The sequence below is a fragment of the Anopheles moucheti genome, chromosome X (genome assembly GCF_943734755.1).
Source record: "Anopheles moucheti chromosome X, idAnoMoucSN_F20_07, whole genome shotgun sequence".
Lineage (NCBI taxonomy): Eukaryota > Metazoa > Arthropoda > Insecta > Diptera > Culicidae > Anopheles > Anopheles moucheti.
Genome location: NC_069142.1, coordinates 13,111,460 through 13,132,914, shown reverse-complemented (window position 1 = coordinate 13,132,914; position 21,455 = coordinate 13,111,460). Strand labels below are relative to the sequence as shown.

The following is a 21,455-nucleotide window of genomic DNA, read 5'->3' as shown; positions in this document are numbered from 1 at the left end:
AATTATCGACGCTACGCCGGCTAATATTTCATCACCACCAACTACAAACCTACCCGTGAAAAAAGGGGTTACTTTTCACTGGCAACACTAGACATCAATGCTTCAGAAACATCCCTTTCGTTAAAGAGTGCTACCCTTACAGCCACCGGCATTTGGATTGATGATTTACTTCAATTGTTTCATTCCGCGTATACCCGCGCCCGAGCAGTACCGGCCCCCGTCGGTCTCAGGGCGGGCGACCAGCAGCAAATTAATTCCAATCCGACCCGGTCGGCATGCCAAAAAAAAAACCCGAAAAGAATGGTTAGCAATGTTTGGGCCATAGAATAGAGGGTTCCTTACCATCGCTAAACCCGCCGGAAATCGATGCCATCGGTTCCTGGGCCGATGGGTGTTTAACCGAAACCTAGAGAAGATCATTTTACGTATAATTAAAGTAATAAATCTTTATCTCTTATTTTTGTGTCTATAGCTTTTAGCTTGCCGTGTGGCCGGGCAGCGGAAAAAGTCGTCCGGCATAAAGCTAAAAAGACAACAAAAAAAACAAAACAAAACATTCATACAGCGCCACACACCGGACCCGTCTTGCCGACTTCCGCTCGGGAGTTTTTGTCCGTTGGGGTAGCCCGCGACCGTTTCGATATATGGACCCCTTTTTGGCACCGTCTTCCCGTGAGTTCCGATCTGTGGGTTTTGTGTGGGAGAGCGCGTGGAGGAAAGAGGTGGCAGATCTCTTGATCGAGAGTCCATTTGTGGTTGCTCTTTTTTCTTTTTAAACAACAACAAAAAAAAGGTTAGTTTTTGTTCCGCGGTCTGGTTTCCGACGATAAATTTCAATATTTTACAAATTAAGATAATTACACCCGGGTTTCCCTGTTGGGTAGGGGGCGTGTTTGCTCTGCGGCCTGCCGGACACTAACAATAGATTTTCCAATGAGGTCCAACGAGCGGTAGGGGTGGGATAAGTGAAAATGAAGGGAAGAAATGTGTCGGTTGCGCATTGCATCCTGGGAAAAGGAGAAATAGAGTTATACATTTGCCCAACCGCTTGGACCATCTTGCACGTTTGTCCAGTCACTATGCTTAGCAGCCCCGGAATTAGGGATGCAACAGCACGCGGAAAGGAGGGCAGAAGAATGGGGAATTGGGAAAGGATGATGGTGTAACGACATTAGGTGCAGGGCAACGAGAGTTGCCAAAATGCTGACAAATTTGTCAAGTGACAAAATCAGCTTGTCAACTGCCAAAAACCACTATACCGTTTTGGCGCACACAATTGTTTTCAGAATTCCAATACCAGGAGAGCATGTTTTTCAGGAGGTAACACCTAGTACCAGCCTAGCAAGCACAAATCAAAATTGCATTGGCCCATGTCACTTGAATGCACTATTGTAGTATTAAAATCTTGTGCAGATGCTCTCTGTCCAATACTCCTACAAATATTCAAGCTGTCTACCGATTTGGAAATCATCATGGATGTTATGGATGTTATACCGTTGTATAAGAAAGGGTACAAGCATTTCGCTACCAATTATGGCGAGAATACCTCCTTATGCGCATGCATTAAAGTTTTGTAGATAATGGTTCTCCAGTCGATCCACCTCGACAAATTTGGTGAGACTTGTATCTGAGTGTGCGAACTGTATGGACCAGGGCATACAGATGGACTGTATCTATACGGACCTAAGGGCAGTCTTGCATAGTATATCGCATGAAATACTACTCCGTAAGCTCCATGTGTTAGGGTTCTTCATTAAAATCACGGCATGGTTGAGCTCATACCTCCTTAACCGTACATATTGCGTTCAATTAGGTCAACACATCTCTCGTCCTTTCATCAGCACCTCAGGGGTGTTCCACAAGGAAGCAATCTGGCACGGCTTCTATTTATCCGTCCTGTATCCTGACGTGATACTGTTAATGTTTGTAGAAACTACCGACGATTGTGAGAGACTACAGCATGCTGTTACTGTTTTTAACCTGTGGTGCGTCCAGAACTCATTGACGGTTGCAAGGAGAAGTGCTTTGTGATGTCTTTCTCTTGGGCGCGCTCGCCTGTGAGGTACGACTATCAGATAAACGGAGTCAGTATAGCAAGAACCAAAGAAATGGGTGACCTAGGCGTTTTGATTGACGATAAGCTGATTTTCAAGCATTACTATGACAACGTTGTTAACCGCACAAATAGAACATTAGGTCTACTGTTTAAATCGACGAGGGACTTGAAAGACCCACATTGTCTAAAATCTCTGTAGTGTTAGTTATTTCGCCCGTTGTTAGAATATTTTTCAATTGTAACTTGTCCGTATACTATTATATCTACAAGAAGACTTGAGACAATACAGAAAGGATTCACACGATATACCATAAGAAAGCTAGTTTGGGTGGAAAGACGGATCCTTGCTACCACCCTACAAAACAGCGTTGCCTTCTTCTGGTCATAGAAACATTAGAAGTCAGGCGCAACAGAGCTCAGGTCATTTTTAGTGTTACTAATTTAATTACTACTATAGAAGAACTCTAAGAACTATAGATGATCCGTCGCTAGTAAGTAGGATCAATGTTCATGTCAGTTCGATTTTATGATGTCTATGTCCCAGTTTAAAAGTTCTTTGCGTTTATTGTAACTTCCAACAACGATCCTCGTTAAACCTTTCTCGGTGGACGAATTAATTAATAAACATTAAAACTTAAGTACAAACATTGAAGGATTCTTAAAGGATCCTTGCGCATTCTTGCAGGAATGAATGTGTAGCATCTGCAACAGAATAAACTACCTGTAACGTAAAATTCCCCCTCCAAAAACGCGACATTAGGCTACTGGAGCTCCTGGTGCCGTGACCAGGATACACAGTTTGATTTGACACCCACCCGTTTGGCAGATGTTAGAGCTTACACGTTACACGTAGCAACTCTTCATAATGATAGACAACAACCTAAAAGACGATTCCTATTGTCTGCAACATCATGCAACGCGCGCAGAGCAAGAAAAACAAAATCAACACACGTTATAACCAAAACAAAACATCGCACGCATCCCAGATGCTTTGTCGATTAGGCGCAACGAACGGGTTTCGGGTTTCGTCCTAGCCCATCGGGTGTGACTGGTGTGCCGGCGCTACGGACTGCTTGCAATGCGGCAGCCCTTTCTTTTTCCCGATCATCCTATTAATTAGCTTTTAATTAGGCTGCTCTCGTGTAGCAGTGCCTCGCGCGCGCGATGGTGTTTGATTACGGTCGCTCCGTAGCGCGTCATTATCTAGCGGCATGATGGAGGTCAGCTATCCGATCGAATTCGAACGGGGTTGACACGTTGGGGCGACGCAGGCCGTGTAAACTGTTACGGTGGTTAATGTAACCGTCCCGTCAACTACCGGAACGACCAATTTGCGCCTACTGTGGTGCGTTGTTGTAAGCCACTTCCTTGGCAAAAGGTAGCAAACGAGGTTAAAACACACCAAGTCTCTTTGGCCAGAAATGGAGTGTAATAATAATATTTGTCCACAGCAACTTCCGTTTGTTTTCCGGTGGATGCGGTTACGGTTGATTTTTATTTGTCATTTTAGAGTTAAAGTACATCAGGCGTAACAGCTGGAATGGCTGCCATATTGTGCCGTGCGGAAGAGGACATCAGTGATTTGCGCACCTGCAAGCAGAACAGTTAAAGGATGTCCTATGTCCTTTATCACAGGGTAATCTTGTCCAAGAAGTGTGCAACAAACTGCGGGGGAAAACAAAAAATTCCAACTGACGTACTTAGCACATGACACATTGTTTGCTAGACCCTCTTATGTTTGCGGAAAGATTGCAGTTAGATGCGACTCGTTAGGTATTCATTAAAATGTCATTAGCTCGAGTGACGGCAGAAGCATTTTGGGGTCGGTTAAAATAAATGCACTCCGCACACTCTTTATTGTGGGTATAAGCGGTTTTTTTGTTGTTGTTGTTGTTCCTCCTCCTTTTAGACGAAACGAACAAATGTTCCAGGTCGTTGAGTTTTATTGAGGACGTAAACCACAGCTTGGGAATGGTGTGGCAAATGTCCATTTATGTCCCATCATGTCGAAATGGGTTGTGTAAAAATACACATTTTCTTACCGTATATGATGGTCTGGTCCTTACGAAAACGTGTCAATCGTATTAATATCAGGTCAGTAAGGTGAGCTACTGTTGGGCATCACGACTAGCCGTCCATTGCAATGTTGCCCGGAGTTGCTCTATATCTACACCCGGGAACGATTTCCCAAACCCAAATCCGACCCGACCGGCAGGGCCATTCATCTTTCTCCACCCGGCCATCAGTTGGCAATTTTCCAACCGAACAATCAATTTTTCATTTTCCAACAGCAGCGCATTCATAAAAGAGCAAATCGGTGAACAAGCATGCTGGATGTTTATGGTAATTTATGGTTCCACTCCCTTCAGAATCTAGGTGGGTGGAGGGGGGCGGGGGCGGGGGGGGGGCGGAGGTAGGCCGCCTTTTTTCTTTTTTTTTCGAACTCCCTTACAGTAGTACCCAGCAGGACATGAACATCAAACAAAATATCAATACACTATAGGCTGGCAGTGGTGGTGACAATAATTCCCAACCTCCAGCACCCAGTGAGGAACTCCCGGGAGCGCTCGGGTATTCCCGCGTTGGTACGGACGTACGGATGCCTGATTTGAATAAGAGCAATTTGCGCTGTGTCGCCCATTGTTATGACAACCCTCCACTGACAGCTCCAAGCTTCTCGCTGTCAAGCTGCTGATTGTGTGTGCCCTGTTGATTATCACCACCCAGAGGACACAGACACCGAATTGCCGTACAGGCTCCTGTTGATTGGCTTGGCCAGTTGCTGTCGAAACGATTGCGGAATGTGGAAAATATGTCATTTATGAAATAGTTCATTCCGAAAGCATCAAACCAACTTCCTTCCGTCTGGTGTACGGCCACTACAATTACGGTGTGTCCACAAAATCCGGCATCCAACGGGCAACGACTGGCCATGCTGGATGCTTTGGATGGTGTAAGAAATCATTCACGGTGTATCCAACCAAGTCCCACAGCTTTGATTGGGCAGATGAACCGAACGGCAGATAACTGCAATAGGTTGAACAATTGATGGGATGAATGCAACCCGAAAGTGGTTCGGTTATTACGCGGTTTTTTCACGACAAAACACCTCCACACAAGGGAGGTTTTTCTTTTTTTTCCTTCTGCCACTGCCATCATTTTCCAGAGCTTATCTAAAAGTGTCCGCCAGTTGGACATTGGGGGGGGTTTTGCCACTCTCTCTCTCTCTCCCTTTTCCGATCATTCATTCATCCCTTCAGTAGTTCTAGTCAGTCGCCCGATTTGGGGTTGGGTTTGAAAGGCGGTACTGCACTGTTATTGTACCGACGTGAATGATTGCAGCTCATCACCGACAATGACAATTGGCCATCGGTTTAGGTATAGTATCAGTTGTCAGTCATCCCTTTATGCTGTTGTTTGGCGGTATGCATAATTTATTGGATAGCGAATTTGAGCGGGTATTTTTTCCGCTGTTTCTTTTTGTCCTGCACAGACATGTTGGGCAAGTTGCGGTATTGCAAAAGCCATCGGTCGGTCGGTTCAATACGTTTTTGCTGTTACTTCAACTTTATTACTCCGTAATTTGAGGTTTACATTCACCTGGTACTTGTTTATGGGTTTTTTTATTGCCTTTTTACTCATGTTAAGTGACACACGTAACGTATGCTGTATGTAACAGTCATTGCTGTTATGAATAACACTAGAGTTATCTTCAGGTTTTAACGGTTTTTTTTTATTGGAAGAGAGGCATTAAAGGGTAAATATTTGTTACAGTCCGTATTTTCGAGTTATCTAGACATAAAATATTGTGTTATGTAGGAACCGTAGCAATCAGTATCCATTATTTAGAATACACGTCTTCAAAAGCTAGATTCGATTAAGTACTTCAAATTTTTAATTGGATACAGTTGCTATAAGCAACATCAACGAATTCTTGAGAAGGATTCAGAGATAATTTTCACCCAATAAAGTAACAACTAACTAATTATCGGTAATTGAACTTAATGTTAATATCTCTCACATCATTTTTCGTTGAAAATGAATCGATGATTAACATTATTCAAGAGCTCTCGTATTTCCGTCAGTGCCTCGAACTTTATTCCACATATTCCAGGCCGTGAGGGGTTCCGCGTCTCTTGATTGACTGATCACCGCAATATCTCAAGAGGTGCGTTAATTTTCAACAAAACAAAATTGAAAAATTAAGCTCGTTGCTTAATTAATAAAGTCGTTCAGTTAGACACCTCCCCATCTCGAGCTAGTATGCGCAACAGTTGCTCGTGGATTCAATGAGCTAATCGAAGAATTACTGACAGATGTTTTTCTTCGGGTGTTTACTAGCAGTCGTTGTATCGATTAGCGATTTCAGAGCACTTCGGAATTTTCGCGTTTCTTTCACCTGTTTGGTGATGATGGGGGCGTTTCAGTAGCATCAAGATTGATCTCTCACCTACTGGCATTCGTTGCTAAGCCCCTTCGGACGACGACCAGTACGCAGGAGCATTCCAATCGTCCACCATAACCGCACATACTTTGGCGACAAAAGGTTCTTTGTTTTTAGCGCATGACTGTGTCGCCGCGTTTGTGTCCATTTCCATAAATCGGACAAACGGGCGTGTCAAGGTGGCTAAGGACGACGGGCGGCTAAGTCCGTCCATCGACATCGGAGTTCGGTTTCCGGTTCGACGGTCATTAGCTCGGCTGATTATAGGTTGCGAATCGGTTGCCCAACCGGTGGACATGTGACGTACGCAGTTGGCTGTCTTCATTTAAAGTAGTACTTTGTGCACAACGGGTCGGAGAATTGTTGCATTTGGGAGTTGAAGTCACTGCCCGTACTGCCGACGGGCTCTGGAGCTATTTCTGACCGAACAATGCGCGGGAACGCTAGTGAGAGTTGAGCTGGGCGAAAGAAGCGGTGGTGGAGGTACTTGTATCATTATATCGTCAGAGCCATGATTAGTCTTGCCGCGCGCACACATACACACACACACACACACACACACACCCCGATATACTCACACATGCAAATATAATTGACCTCAACATACTCTTCTTTCCGCCTGCCCGGAAAACCCACGTACTACAATTTTGCAGTGTGTTCACTGGGAACGTGACGTTTTGTAAAATTTATCAGATTGCGGCTGGACAGCGACGACTCGCCACGGCCGTTGGGAGGCAGTGGGCGCATCGCATCAAAATGGCACACATGTGTTTGATTTGTACGCTGAATGCTGCCCTGTTTGGAACGGTTTGGTTGCTTTGTAATGCAGTCCGAACCGAACATCCTTGCAGCAGACGACCGTACTCCCCCCACCCTAGCAGCTGGGACAGTTCTCGCCCGGCAACGCTAGCTCGATTGTCAACCACACATAAGGACGACGAATGAATATTACATTGCACGCGAATCCCGTCCGCAAAACCGCAAAACCGGACCATTCTTCCGGTGGGTTGTGCCTAGAAGAATGCTGATGGAACTTGCGCAACAACACACAAAAAAGAGAGAGGAAGGAAAGGAATATTCAATCGAAATAGTGATTTATCGATTCCGGGACCCAAATGGGTGACAATTACAAGATATCAACGATACCTACAATACACGCAGGCACAGTGTGTCTGACCACCACAATGGAACCACACGAACAGGACGGTACACGCACCGCATGTAAGGCGGAATTTTACTGCTGCGAGCAGTTTTTTCAATGATTTATGTTCTGTTCCGTGGTGCAGCCCGTGCACACCTCAGGCATCGCAGGTATGTGTTTGCCCTGTTACCGAACCAAAAAAAAAAGGAAGAACAAAATAGACGCCCCGAAGGATGTGCCCATAGGCACACGTATAGCACAACGAACAATAAGCATGAATCGGTCACTTTTTAAAACGGAACGGACCCATCGATGTTCAGATTAAAATGGGTGCTTTTTTTTTCTTCCTTCCGAAAAAAGAAAACCGACATGCCCGGTATATGTGGCTGGAGCACGGCACAACTTCGTTGCGCGCCAGTGGTGGGCAAACTTCTATTAAGGTTGACCATACACAGAAGTTCTCTTCAGGATTGTTTCCAGCAACTTTAGCCCGGAAAAATCGCGAGTTCCAAACTACTACAAGGCGATTAAGCTCCAGACGTTGTACTTCAACTTTGGTTCAATATACCGAACGTTATTGATCATTGTATTTTCAACCTTGTATTTTTAACTTTTGATAGTGTTATCATGATGTAGAATATCATGATTAATAACTCTCGTTCCTTTTTGGGACGAAAACCTAAGTAAGTTATTGTTAAATCTTATGTTTTCAGAGTCTGAGGAAACTCAAAACACCTATAGGCGACGAACGAACCTGGGGCTATATAGAACTCTAATAGTTCCAGTACTCGTATACACCTCTGAGACATTTCTGAGACTCTGAAACTTTGTCCAAATCTGACAAAACCCTCTTAGCCGCGATCAAAACGAAGCTCGAACTCTGAAGAATTGTTGGCCCCGTATGTCTGAAAGAACAATGGAGGAGCTGCTACAATGATGAGCTCTATGAGCTGTCACGACGAACGAAGCTGGGGCTATATAGAACTCATATAGTTCCAGTACTCATATACATCTCTGAGACTCTGGAGCTGCTACAATGATGAACTCTATGAGCTGTCACGACGAACGAAGCTGGGGCTATATAGAACTCATATAGTTCCAGTACTCATATACATCTCTGAGACTCTGAGACTTTGTCTAAAACTGACGAAACCCTCTTAGAATGTAACTCAGAATGTGAACTCAGAATGATTTTTGGCCCCGTATGTCTGAAAGGACAATGGAGGAGCCGTTACAATGACGAGCTCTATGAACTGTACGGGATAAGACTCACCAGGCTCCGGTGGACTGATCATGAGAATGACAACGGACAACCTAGCCCGTAAAGTCTTTTTAGGTAGTTCACAAGGACAGAAAAATCGGAATAATGGTTTTGTAGATGAAGGTTAGCGATTTAGAGGACTCCTGAAGTAGCCCAAGATCGCGAAGTGGTTGTAGTGCCGGATAAGTAGGTAAGTATATACAAAACATTATGTTCATTTCTATGTCTCTTAGTGTCTTAAAATTTCCTTCATATTTAGGAACTTCATGAGAACTTATCTCCACGAAGGTGCTCAAATTAACACAAAGCAATTTTTCAAAATATTACAACCAGGAATCAAATATGATGCCATGAATCGGAAATGTATTCTTATTTCACTTCCACTATTCTGGAGCTATCCGTATGTGTGATAATATTACTGGCTCTGCCAGTAACGACTAAACTTGCCGAACACTGTCCTAGATGTAACTTCTTCTATGCCACGCGCTTCGCCAACATTGAGCTGCTTTGGGGTAACGAAAGTTGAGAGTCATGCCTTTAACTTACTTCCCACCTTTCCACTTTTGTCCGCGTTAGCCCATTTCCCGCCCTCTTCCGCCCTTGCTCGGGACGGGTCACCATTTCACGCCCATTCTACCGCATTTTCATGCCGCTTAGAAAGACGAAAGGGCCTTCTCTCTCTCTGTGTGTGTGTGATTATTAATTTACGACACAATTTTGCTTTCATCTTTTATAACTTTTCGGATTTGTAGTTTTTGTATCCCTTCCACTCCGCCCTTCACACTCTCTTTCGTGTTTATCTTGTTTCTCCTTTCTCTATCTGCGGTAACCCTGATGTTTTGATGATAGATGAGTTTTGTGTGCTTAGTTGCGTTGTATTGCGCTGTTGTTTCGGTGTTATACGCTCGTGTTAATTTTATTGCACCGAATCGGTTCACTTCCTCACGCACGGTAGCATATCCCGATGGTTTTATTGTTCGACAATTTGTGTGCAGATGTCTATCGGTGTGTAAATGTGAATCCGATGCACTGACAGTTTATGTGTTTTGCATTGTTTGCTTTTTGCTTCAGCCTCCTATCGTCAAGTGATCTATCAGCTGCGTGCGTGATCGATTCCGTTCCGAGGGCACGGCATCGAGTGCAGAACAAGGATCTTTTATGTAGCAAACTTCAGACAACCGAGATGCTGAACCAAACGGTTTCCTTAAGGCTTGCCCTTCTTTGTACATAGACACACAAAACAAGACACAGTTCGATTGGTGTGTCTAATCTGCTACTATAAACCGCACCGGTACTATTTGTACATCCTTAACAGATATCCTTCTGGAGGGTTGTTGTCTTTTGTGGTATTATTAGGAATATTGAATGATTGTCCGGTACTTCGCTTTTGTGTAACTGGCAAACGAGGGAATGGAACATGAAAAGGTGTGAGGTAGGCTTGAGAAGATGAATTACTTGTTGCAGTACGTTTAAAAGCACATTGAACGCTTTATAGCTACGATGTTATACAGTTCGTACGCTAACGCATTTGGTTTATAATTGAATACAGAATTGAAGAGTTGATTCTGTTACTTGAGAAACTGGTATGGATGTTATTTTTCACACAGTGAGTTATAGAGTAATTTCAATCTTTTTTCCAGAGCTCAAGTTTTTGCAAAATCTGAGCTGTTATTTGCATGTTTCTGCAACAACCGTGAAGACTAAGGTGACAGAATTCCAGAATTCTACCAAAGATCCATAATCCAAAAATGAAACTTAAAGAGAGCTCTAGAAGTCATCGACTATAGATATTTTAACCTGTAAATAGCTAGAACTCCATTAGATTCAACGACAGAATGTCACTGATTCTATAAATAATGAGTTGGACATGTAAAACTACAGCGTCGCAAGTATTCCAACAGCAACGGACCCCCAAGTTCTTCATTTTTAACATTAAAGTAGTACAATATTATATGCTTTTTTAAAACTACCTCCTGGCAAACCTGAGTTTGACATCACTGAACGAACTCTGCACGAAAAGAGAAGGAGTTGAGAAAAGGATTCAATTAAAAGCACCTAGCATCACGCACTATTTTCCTTCGTTTCCTTTTTGCCCGTTGCTGTTTCGATTCGTCTCAATCGTAACCCAACTCCTGTTGCAGCTAATTAAATGCAATTACGTGCATTATTGCAGCGGCACCAGCAGCCGCAGTAGCAGCAGTTTTGTCTCGCCCGAATGCATCTCCGTGTCCCGCCGTCCGACAAGACAATGACGCGGTGAGTGGCACCACAATAGTGGAGCGCTAACGATACTCCGGGCGAGTTGCTCTTTGTCCACCCCTTTGGGGTTCGCCAGAGACAGTTGGTCGACATCGATCCCGGGAGGGGGGCGGGTGGCTGGGAAAGGATGGCACCAAACAATGATGATATTCCGAAAACGATTATGATCGACTTTCTTCTGTCATCTGCCCTCAATGGTACGGAGTGGCGGCCAGCGAGGTGAAAACGTTTTTCGATTCGTTTGGTTTGGCGTTTTTGGTTGATGTTTTGCATTCAGTTGCATTAATGTATCGGGGATGGCGCTGTTGCGTAAAAACCACACTCTCACCACCTTCCTCCCCACACTTGGGTTTCCATATGCCCTCCATACGCCCTCGGGTTTCCGGCGGTCGTTTGGTCGTGTTCCATCTGCGTTCGTTTGCTTTTGTTTTTTCACCCCCCCCGGCATGCCGTGTGCAATTGCAGAAGTTGGCATTATTTGTCTTTGGTTCGAAGATGGCTAGTTTAGGAACAAGGTAAGAATAAAAGGGGGGGGATAAATCCTTTTATTTGCCACCGGTTTAACCGCATCCACACTGTGGTCGCCATACGGGCACAGAAAGAGCTGGGGTGTTGTTTTGTTCTACCCCTGTACAGCTAACAAATGACGGGAACAGTTTGTCGTGTGAAATAATTTCATTTCCTGGCTAGTTTAATGCAATTTTAAAACAATTTACTTAACGCCCATTACTGAACTTGATCACTTTATTAGATGAAAAAGTCGATAATTTTGTGTTAAAATCTGCAGTTTGTTTGTCTCATTAGCTCCTGTTAAGAAATCCTTTTACAAAGCTTTATTTTCTTCTTATAAATTTGTTTCTTACAGCAATATAAAAAACAAAAATTGTTACTTTTACATGTATTTTTGTGTTCTGTTTGTTCTAATTGATTTTGTAGTTCATTTTTGTATTTGTTAAATCGCTATGTAAGGATATTTCACAAGATTCGAGGTTTCCATGCCTTTAGAAACATTTCGCGTCACCCATATTTTGGGTGACGGGGTAAGGATCGTGCATTATGGGGATAGATCGAAATCCACGAATCTCCGGATGGTTCCGAGCAATAAATTACATTGTTGACTACATCTAAATGCAACAATTTGCTATTATAAAATATTATAACTCTTGTGCTAAAGCCAAACCACCAATAAATGACCGATGTCTATTTCTAGATCAGTTGCTGATTGGTGGACAAATGATTTGTTAAGCTACTGGTGTATATTATTACACGAATCGGTACAAATCGTAAATCAATGGCCACAATCAAAACCGAAACCCGGTCAGACAGCCGAACCCCCACACACAAAATCCGGATCCAAACGGTACTACTTGGGTGGTGATTTACGACACAGTTTTATACCCCTTTCTTCCAACATCCAGTAGCAACGGGGCCGTGATCGTGGAAACATTTCCCTAATGAGTGCCGTAAAAGTGTGCCCGTCTAGCAATAAATCTCGCACAAACGGGACAACCGAACGAGGTAAATATTGATGCGTTCACGGGAGGACACTAAAATTGTTCATCAAATTTTTAAACTTCTCCTTCAAACGATCAAACGAATCACAGCAGGCGAGAAACTGTCCAACAAAGATTTACGACTTGCTTCGAAGTTAATCAAATTGTAGTTTTCCCTCTGTAAATTTAATAAACCCGATTTACTCTAGGCGTGGGTAACAACACACAGCGAAAGCCCGACCATTCTCAACTTTGTTTGCGGTGTCGAAGTGGAGCATAATTTTAGAAGCGATCGCTACTGCATAAACCAACCCCCACTTATTTCTGTTTAAGCTCATTATTCAATTTTAATCATCAGCTCATCTGATCTTCTCGTGCATGAAAAATGTATGCTCTTGTTTCTTTTTTCTTTTCTTGTTGTTGCTTGATTTTGATAGCTGATTGATGATTGCTCACTGAATTCATTAATGCGTCTCCCTGTTTCCACCGGCCGTATGGGGCGTATTTTTTTCCCGCAGCACCCCCGCTTTCACCAGGGTGGTAGTGAAAGGGCAAACAAACCAAACAAAAAAAAAATAGTGCATTATTTCCAAACGTATGCACTTTTGTAATCGTCGTCTTGTCTAGGCCAACTGCGCACGCGATTCGATGCATACACGCGCACATTCCTGCCCGAGAGTGCAATAAAGCAAAAGCGAAAAGTGCGTGCCAAGTCCATGTGCAGGGGTCTGTTCATTTATATTTAAATTTATTTGCTACGATTTAATACAATCTTTGCATGCGACGGAACGGATGGGAAGCCGCAGCTGAGTGTGGTCGGGTTGTTGAATTTTATGCCCTTAATTTCACTGAAACACAAACGAAACAATACACGACTTGATGAATAATTTGCCGTTACGTTGAAGCAAAACAAAAAAAAAACAAACGCCCCGGCTAATGCGTAAAATTGAAAAGTCGGGAAATAAAAGATGTTCCCAAAAAATCCACCACTCACACACACAGACACACACACAAGCAGTAAGTAAAATTGTTCCAACCATTGCCCACACCTTGCTTGTCACTCGCGATAAGATATCGGGCAAAAGATCAAAGCAGACGCAGGAAGGGATTTATTTTACAGCTCAACTAATTTTACAGCCCCGCTTTCCCGGCACGTGGCCCAGGAAAGGGGTACCGTGGGACGTGGAACGGGGCAAGAAATCAAGTTGCCTTTGTCCTTTTTGTCCAGGCACGGTTTACAATATCATTTTAATGGCAACAATAACAAACGATCCGAATCGGTATTTGTCACCCGACGACGGACACCCCACCGACGCGCGGGAGTGAATTTGTGAATGCTTTCAATCATCGTTTCGGAAAGCAAAACAACAGCGAATGAAAAAAAAAAGCGCAGGAACGCAACCGAACTGGCACTGTTTAAATTAGGCGTCCTATTATTTATTGACGCCGGTTTGACGCGTGTCACAATTTCCAATTCGTCTGACAGGATCGGTGCCCCATTGTTTGACGGGATGTTTTTTTTTTGTTGGCCTCCGTGCCTGTTGTTCAAGGTGTAAGATTAGAAACGCACACGGGCAGCAGGTACGGGTGATTGGCTAGGTGCGAGTCAGCGAGAAAAGAGACAACGTTTTACTTACGGTAATGAAAATATTTTCGAGTAAAATTAATTTATACTTCCTACCCAATCGGTGTTCTCCGAAAAGTACTATGTTAGAACAAGAACTATGACAAAAGGATTTTTATTCAGTTATGAAGTACAGGCATTTCCCGAGATACGCTATAACCCGGTGAAAATCCGCGTATTTCCAATTTCCACGAAAAAAATGTTTTTGTATGACCAAAAAAAGTATTTTCGACAAATTGTTCACCTTCTTGCTTAGATTTTGTACTATAAACTAGCTCATCTGTCGAATTTTAAAAAACCGCGTATATCGAGGACTGCCTGTAAGTCTATTCCCGAATTACGCGTATAATGCGTACCAGAGCAATTCGCGTATCTCAAATTCCCTTATAGTATCGTTTAAATTTAGTCTTCAGAGATCTTTTTCTTCTTTTCACGGTACAAAGCGCATTAATAATTGATATTTTTACGTGCATTCCGACAATTAGGTTACATTTTTACTAAATTTATGTGTTTATATTTAAAAAATAGATAAATACGAAAATATATTTCTGTTTCATATAAAACATTTGTGTTTATCTTATTTTAATGTATTCTTTCTAAAAATCACCTGATGTGAATTGTAGTATAAACGAAATTGAAGCAGGATTCGACTTTCGCGGAAATTCAAGTTACGAGGATTTTCCCGGGTTATAGCGGGCCGCTATAATAGCGTATCTCGGGGACTGCCTGTATTATTAGGAAAATTTGATATTTGTTCAAAAAAGAAAAAATCTCAATTTCACATACAAAATTACACGAACTGTAAAAATTTTGAGATTCACGTAACTCGAATGTCGCGTAACTCGGGAAATGACTGTTCTCTCAAGATACATTACTCCACAGTTAGTCGACTTTATAACTCAAAAACGGTTAATCCGATTTAAACCCAGTTTTAAGTTGTTGATTTGATCGTACGTAATCATTTTTTGTATTCTAAAGAATGACATTTCGGTGGATTTGGTTTTATGTAAAATTTTGTGTCCGACAAATTGACTTTTTTTGTCCAGACATTGTCCATTATTTTATAGACTAATATAATAATAATATTTAACAATATTTAATATTAATTTAGATATTATATTATATTATAATATATAATAATAATTTAGATATATATTATATTATATTTAAGATAATATTTAATTTAGATTTAACTGAAACATCTTGCATACGATGGCTGGAAACTTATCGGAGATGGTGGACAAATATATTGGGATTGTTTAAACTACAGCGTTTCGGTTTGTATGATGTCCTCCAATTAGTAAGTTGCCGTCTGAGGAGTCGACTTTCAACAATTAGATGTCTTCCATTTTTGTTATATCGTTATGAAGTCACTCAAATGTCACTCAGTATCTAATTGCTTTGGAAATAATATGAATATTTTATAATAATATTAACGTTCATGGTGTAAACTCAATGGTCAACTTTGCGTACTCAAGGTCTTATAATATTACATACAACATTCATTCCATTAGTAACAAAAGTAAATTTAACATAAATTTAATTTAATTTTGTTGCACAAAAAAATGAAGCAAATAAATCAATTCACCGGGAAGCTTGATCGGAACTTGTAATGCCTGTTTAAAACGTTGTTAAACTCGCGCGGTATGCATTTGCAATGCCCGACACGCGGTGAAGATGAAAATGCAAAATCGCATGCCTGTTTAATTTGAGCTATTTTGTGGACGTCGAGAGAGAGAGAGAGAGAGAGGTATTGTGTGAGAGAAGTAGAGAATATTATCCGCCAACACTACGGGACAGACAGAACCGGGCCCGGGCAGTTCCGCATGGGTTGCAATCGTGTCATAAATATTTAATGTTTCCGCCTCATTCAGTAGAAGCTACATATGTACCGCAACGGTAAGCAGAACCGCACCACCGGCGGATGGTGAAGCAAATGGAGGAGCAAATGGAGAGATAATGTACAATAAAACAACGTGTCGGTGGGCAAGACGAAGTTGTGTTGTAGATCGCGCGACATGGAATCGGAGACATGGAAAGCAAATAAAGCAAGAGAACGCATCCAATGAAAAGGTAGGAATAGCTTGAATTACAGGGGAATTGGTAAACAACAAAGACATCTAATACGAGCAAATATATGTTTGTTTTGTTCCTTTGTTCTGATTGGTCAGGATGCGTTTGATGTTATGAAGGGGGTTTCGATAAAATATTAAAATTAAACATAGAAGAACCTTTAATTTTATTACAATATTTTAGAAAAATGTACCTGGGCATTCCGCTACATCAGACGACGCTGGTTTACGACACTTCTAAGTAGCAAATGTCTCCAATAATTTCAGGAGTAATGAATCGATTCATGACGAAGTTACTTAGAACATCTCCTTATTAATCCACAAAATATACGTTCTTAAGAAAATATAATTGAAAACTCTAAATTTCTAATGAAGACAGATAACATTTTTCCACGTTAATGCACTCCCTAAGCACGCTGTCAAGTACACGCGTACCTAAACCCACTGCCTAATCGAACTCTCTACCCAGGCTGCCTTGTAAAATAAACTCACCCAAAAGCCACACCAAATTTGCATAATTTCCCAATTTGCCACAGATCGCTGATTTTGACGAGCACGTAGTAGGAAAAATGGAATACTTGTGCTGTTCCACGTTATAAAGCCCATTCACTGCGTTTTCTTTTTTCCTCCCATAGAAAACAACCAAAATACAGCTTAAAGGATAATGCGTACCATACCGCACTAGTCCACCCGAAATCGCTTTTACCAACGAAGAAAACTCCGCAAACGAAGCCGAAGGAGATACGGGAGTTTCCGCGATAAACTCCCAATAATGTGCCCGCTTTGCGGTATTGTACCCGTGTCGAGAAGTCATCGTCTTTTACCGGAGTTACTCCGGTGCATTAGTGGCATTATTGAATAATCTTCAACGAGCAACACCCTCCGACCCGTAATGAAATCAACACGGCTCCGAGAGTATCGTTTGCTGCGCGACGTTAACGAGCACGGGCAAACGGTACACCCTTTAAAGGGTCTGGCAGCTGATTGTTCACAATTGCTTCCTTCGGACGACGGTCCACCCGGGGTAGGTTGGGAGTCCCACCCGTCAATATGCCGAGTCGCATTATCTATCACAGATTTTTCAATCAAGTCTGTTCCGGTTTTCTCCCTTGGTACCGTCGAATCGATTGTTGGCGATGGTTCCAGGCCCAAGGGGAAAGAAAAACATTGTTCTGGAGCCATGGTGTAAGGAGGGATGGTGGCTGGGTGTGGTTCAATATAGCACCAGCAAATCCCACGTGGCCAATAGAATTCAAATGGATGAAAACATTTTGGTGCTCGTTCAGAAATTAGCATAATCGTGCGAAAAGTGTGACTTTAATTCCTATCTCAAGTCTTTACATACCGTTAGGATTTGTGTTGTTTCTGATCTTATTGAATCTGATTCAGATTCTTGAATTTCGGCATAGCTTGTCAACGACTCATGAATCTTCAATGTATCATAAATCCCAGAGATGGTTTCCGCAAAAATCCTCGAATATCCGATGATTCATAAATCCTGATGGATTTGACACAACCTACAATTGATCATGAATATTCTAAGCTTCATAATCTCAATTAGTCTTCACAATTTTCACGGATTCTTCGTCTTCTTGTTGACGTAACGATCTATTAGCTCATGCCTGTCATATCTGGCGCCAGTAGTATCACGTCATCGGAGATAATCCTTGCTATGGAGAAACGGTGTTGATGGGATTTACCAAATACGCCGTTTTGGCAGCCTAGTCTCCAAAGATTCATAAATCCTCAAGCTACAAGAATCACTAATCAATCGTGTTTTGTTCTTGTTTTTTTTGCTATCTAACCAAGAAATATAGCAACAATTCCTATTCTAATGAAATTAGTCAAGAAGTGGAGTCCAGGACAAGAGGAGCATTTCTAATGATTATGAAGTATTCTAAATTAGGTTACATAGGCCCACTGTACTAAATTACGAAGCAACATTATACTAAAAATGTAATGATTAAATTATAAAATTAAAACTACTTACCATTTATGTGATGTTTGTTGTACTCCAGTAAGGCAGTTACCTATTTTTAACTTTTTTTAACAGACGTACTTCCAATTAATAGACACTTTCCACTGCCCTAGTGAACCCTGCACAGCACCACTAAATACTACACCAATAAAACTCATTGACTAAATGCTAGCCTTATGCGACCGAAAGCCAACTCGCAAAAAAAAAAAAAATAATACACGAACCGACCACGAGCCATCAACTTCAGAGACTCTAAAGCGGCTGATTGATTAATGATCCGGGATAGGTCGTTTGTCCCGGGTGTTGTACGCCACAATCCGCACCCTTTTTTTTCTCTTCCCGTTCTGCTGCTTGCGTTCCAGGCGGAGGTGCGGCGGAGCCCGGTTTTTCGACAACATGAAACCAAATTGTTTGGTTAGTTTCGGGAAGATATTACGGTACCGACACGCGCGAAAGACGCGGCCTCGCGAGATGAGAACTAATGAAAACGGCAAATGACAGATCAGGGCGGGGGAGCGGGGTCTCTATCGCAACGAGGCATCCCGAAGAAGTTTCTATTATGCTCGTTTCGTGTGCGTGTTTTCCTGCCTCCACTAAAGCCACCGCACACACCCGCTATTATACGCATGAAGTTATGGTGTGTATCCGCTATTCCTTGCACGAGGATGAGCGAAAGAGTTCTTCGCCGTATGAAACCGTACCGACAACAAGCGTCAAACAACAACTTCGTCCAACAAACCTTATGCCCGGGTGGGTTCACAAAGGGAGAGTGAGTTTGGGAAAAAGATTTTTATCATTCCACGGATTCATTGACGCTAAACCACAGGCTCCACAACTCCGCCATTCCACTCCCGTAGCGAAGAAGCGACCGGCGATTATAATGTTGCCGCGCATTCACACCACACTGCACTTAATTTATTAGTTTTTGACACGTCGGCCAACACGTCACCACCCGTTGTGCGGGATAGTTGCGTCTCGCACACTCCTCTGCCCTGGAGCGGCCCGAGGTTACGCACCGTGCGGAATGTGGGTAACGTTCCGTTTTACCGTCGAAGCACACCGAAAACCGATAAAGAGATGCCGCTGTTTGTGAGTTTACTTTACGGTGACGGGATGTCAAACACGATGCACATGGCAGCACTAAGCAGCAGCGGGAAAATGTGCGCAACAGTGTTTGAAGTTATTGCGGCCCGGCGGAAAACAATGTAAAGCGCAACCCGGCGACCGCTTGTTCACCTTTCGAGCGTCGTGACAGTTCTAACGTTTGTCACTTTGTTACGGTGTCAGTAGCACACAATGGGTTTCGGACGCATCTGCTTATCTCGCTTTCAGGGTAACAAAATAATGAGCAGCGCAGTGAGGGCGAGTGTGTATGTGCTAATTCCTTTCATCTTCGAGTGTGTAGGACGAGCGGCACGCTATCGGTGTGGGAGTCTTGACATTCGGATAAAATATTCCCGCGTGTTCATTTTTCATTCCTTGTCAAACACATACGCAAGTATTGTACCACGCCTGCCTCGAGAAAGGGTTACTGAAGTGTACAAATTTGCATAAAATAAGGCTAGCATATGATAACGAAACAAACCAAAGCACCATAATGGATGCAACGCTTTCAAAAATCAATTTCTCAATCAGAGTTAGCAAGTAAACCGCAGCACAATGATAGAGGGAAAATCGGTCGAAAAATCCAACAAATTACGTCGCACAATGATTGATGCGGTCCGATTTCGATGGAAGCGGACGAACGTGCGGACGAACACAGTGAAACTGATGCTACTCCGAAAAAAGTAGCCGCACAGCGTTAATCAATGGCAATTAGGGAAGTAATTGATTATACGTGCGTCTACCAGCAATTAGCTCATCAACTCGCGCAGCCAAGCATTGATTCGTGGGTAAATAATAATGCTCCGGTACGGTTTATAATGGGCTGGTAAGATTGATGGGGGTGTAACTCGCGCGAGTTGATCATGCATTCAAAGTTGTAATACATCTTCATGAAAGGGTATATAATGTTTCGCTATTACAATGGAGACTTACCAATGACATTCCGATGATACTTGCGTTCAGTCTTTTAAAATAGTGTTGGTGCTGAGATAAACATCGAAAAATCGATAAGTCCCTAGTTACAAACACAGATTTTCTCATCAAATTTTCTAAAACATAGTTCACTACATTGAGTACGGATGTATGTGATATTAAGCACCACCAGGCACGAGAAGACACGAAACACATAAGAGCTGGGTGTCATAAGGTGTATATTTACGATCCATCAATAATTTGTTTTTGCTTGCATGTATTCATTTCTTATTGAAAATTTTTGAGTTGAACCTCATTATTTAAGGAAAACGGAGAAGGAGAAGGGTTGGGGGCCGAGAACAAACGGGGAAACAGGATCAATGGAGGGTAATAATAATAATGGTAATAAAATAGTTACTACTAATAAAAAAAAATTATAGCAATTATCTCTTACAGCCACAAACAAATTGTGACGTTAGATAGAAAAAGTTCCCTCCTATTTTGTTTTGTTTTGCAATATCCCTTTCTGCTTTGAACACATCCATCGATACATTCCGATTCATTTATCAATAGCGAGATTCTGTATCAATCCGCCTGAAAGGGGACTGAATTTTCAATAATAGTGCTTTAATTTTTACATTACTTTCTTGTCGCATGAATGTGCCTTAATTTGTATCGTGTTTTGTTTGCCAAATTTTCAATATTACATTTTACGATTCATTTACCACATACATGCACTTTTAATGCTTTCCCGTAACGAATGGCTCTGTCGATTCATTACCTTTTTCTTTGTGTCAATGTATGAACTTTCTCCTAAACCTGTTTTGCCTAAAGTAGATGCAATTTGTTCATTCTTAGTCTGGTTGTGTTTGAAGCGTTCGCTCTGCTTCGCTTTCGACACGATCGTTTGGTTACCCTAATGCAGCTCCTCACACATCTCAATCGGCCCGTCTTTGCGGGAGATGGTTGGGTGTGATACGCACCCCCCACGGGTGCCCTAACAAGACTAACAATAATCAGTGGAGATTAAAGTTTGAATTAGTAACCGATAACTTTCCCCCCAGTTTTAGTTCACTTTTACACCCAGTACAAATGTGGACACGGTTCGTCG

At 42.4% G+C, this 21,455-nt stretch overlaps 1 protein-coding gene across 1 annotated transcript in view; it reads right to left on the bottom strand.

The window, feature by feature from the left end:
• The window catches only part of LOC128306415 (obg-like ATPase 1), a 50,997-nt gene extending 32,545 nt beyond the window's left edge, over window positions 1–18,452 (bottom strand). Inside the window, exon 1 of the mRNA XM_053043933.1 lies at window positions 18,341–18,452. The gene's annotated coding sequence lies outside the window, so the exon portion shown is untranslated. The remainder of the gene's footprint in view (window positions 1–18,340) is intronic.
• Window positions 18,453–21,455: the final 3,003 nt, after the last annotated feature.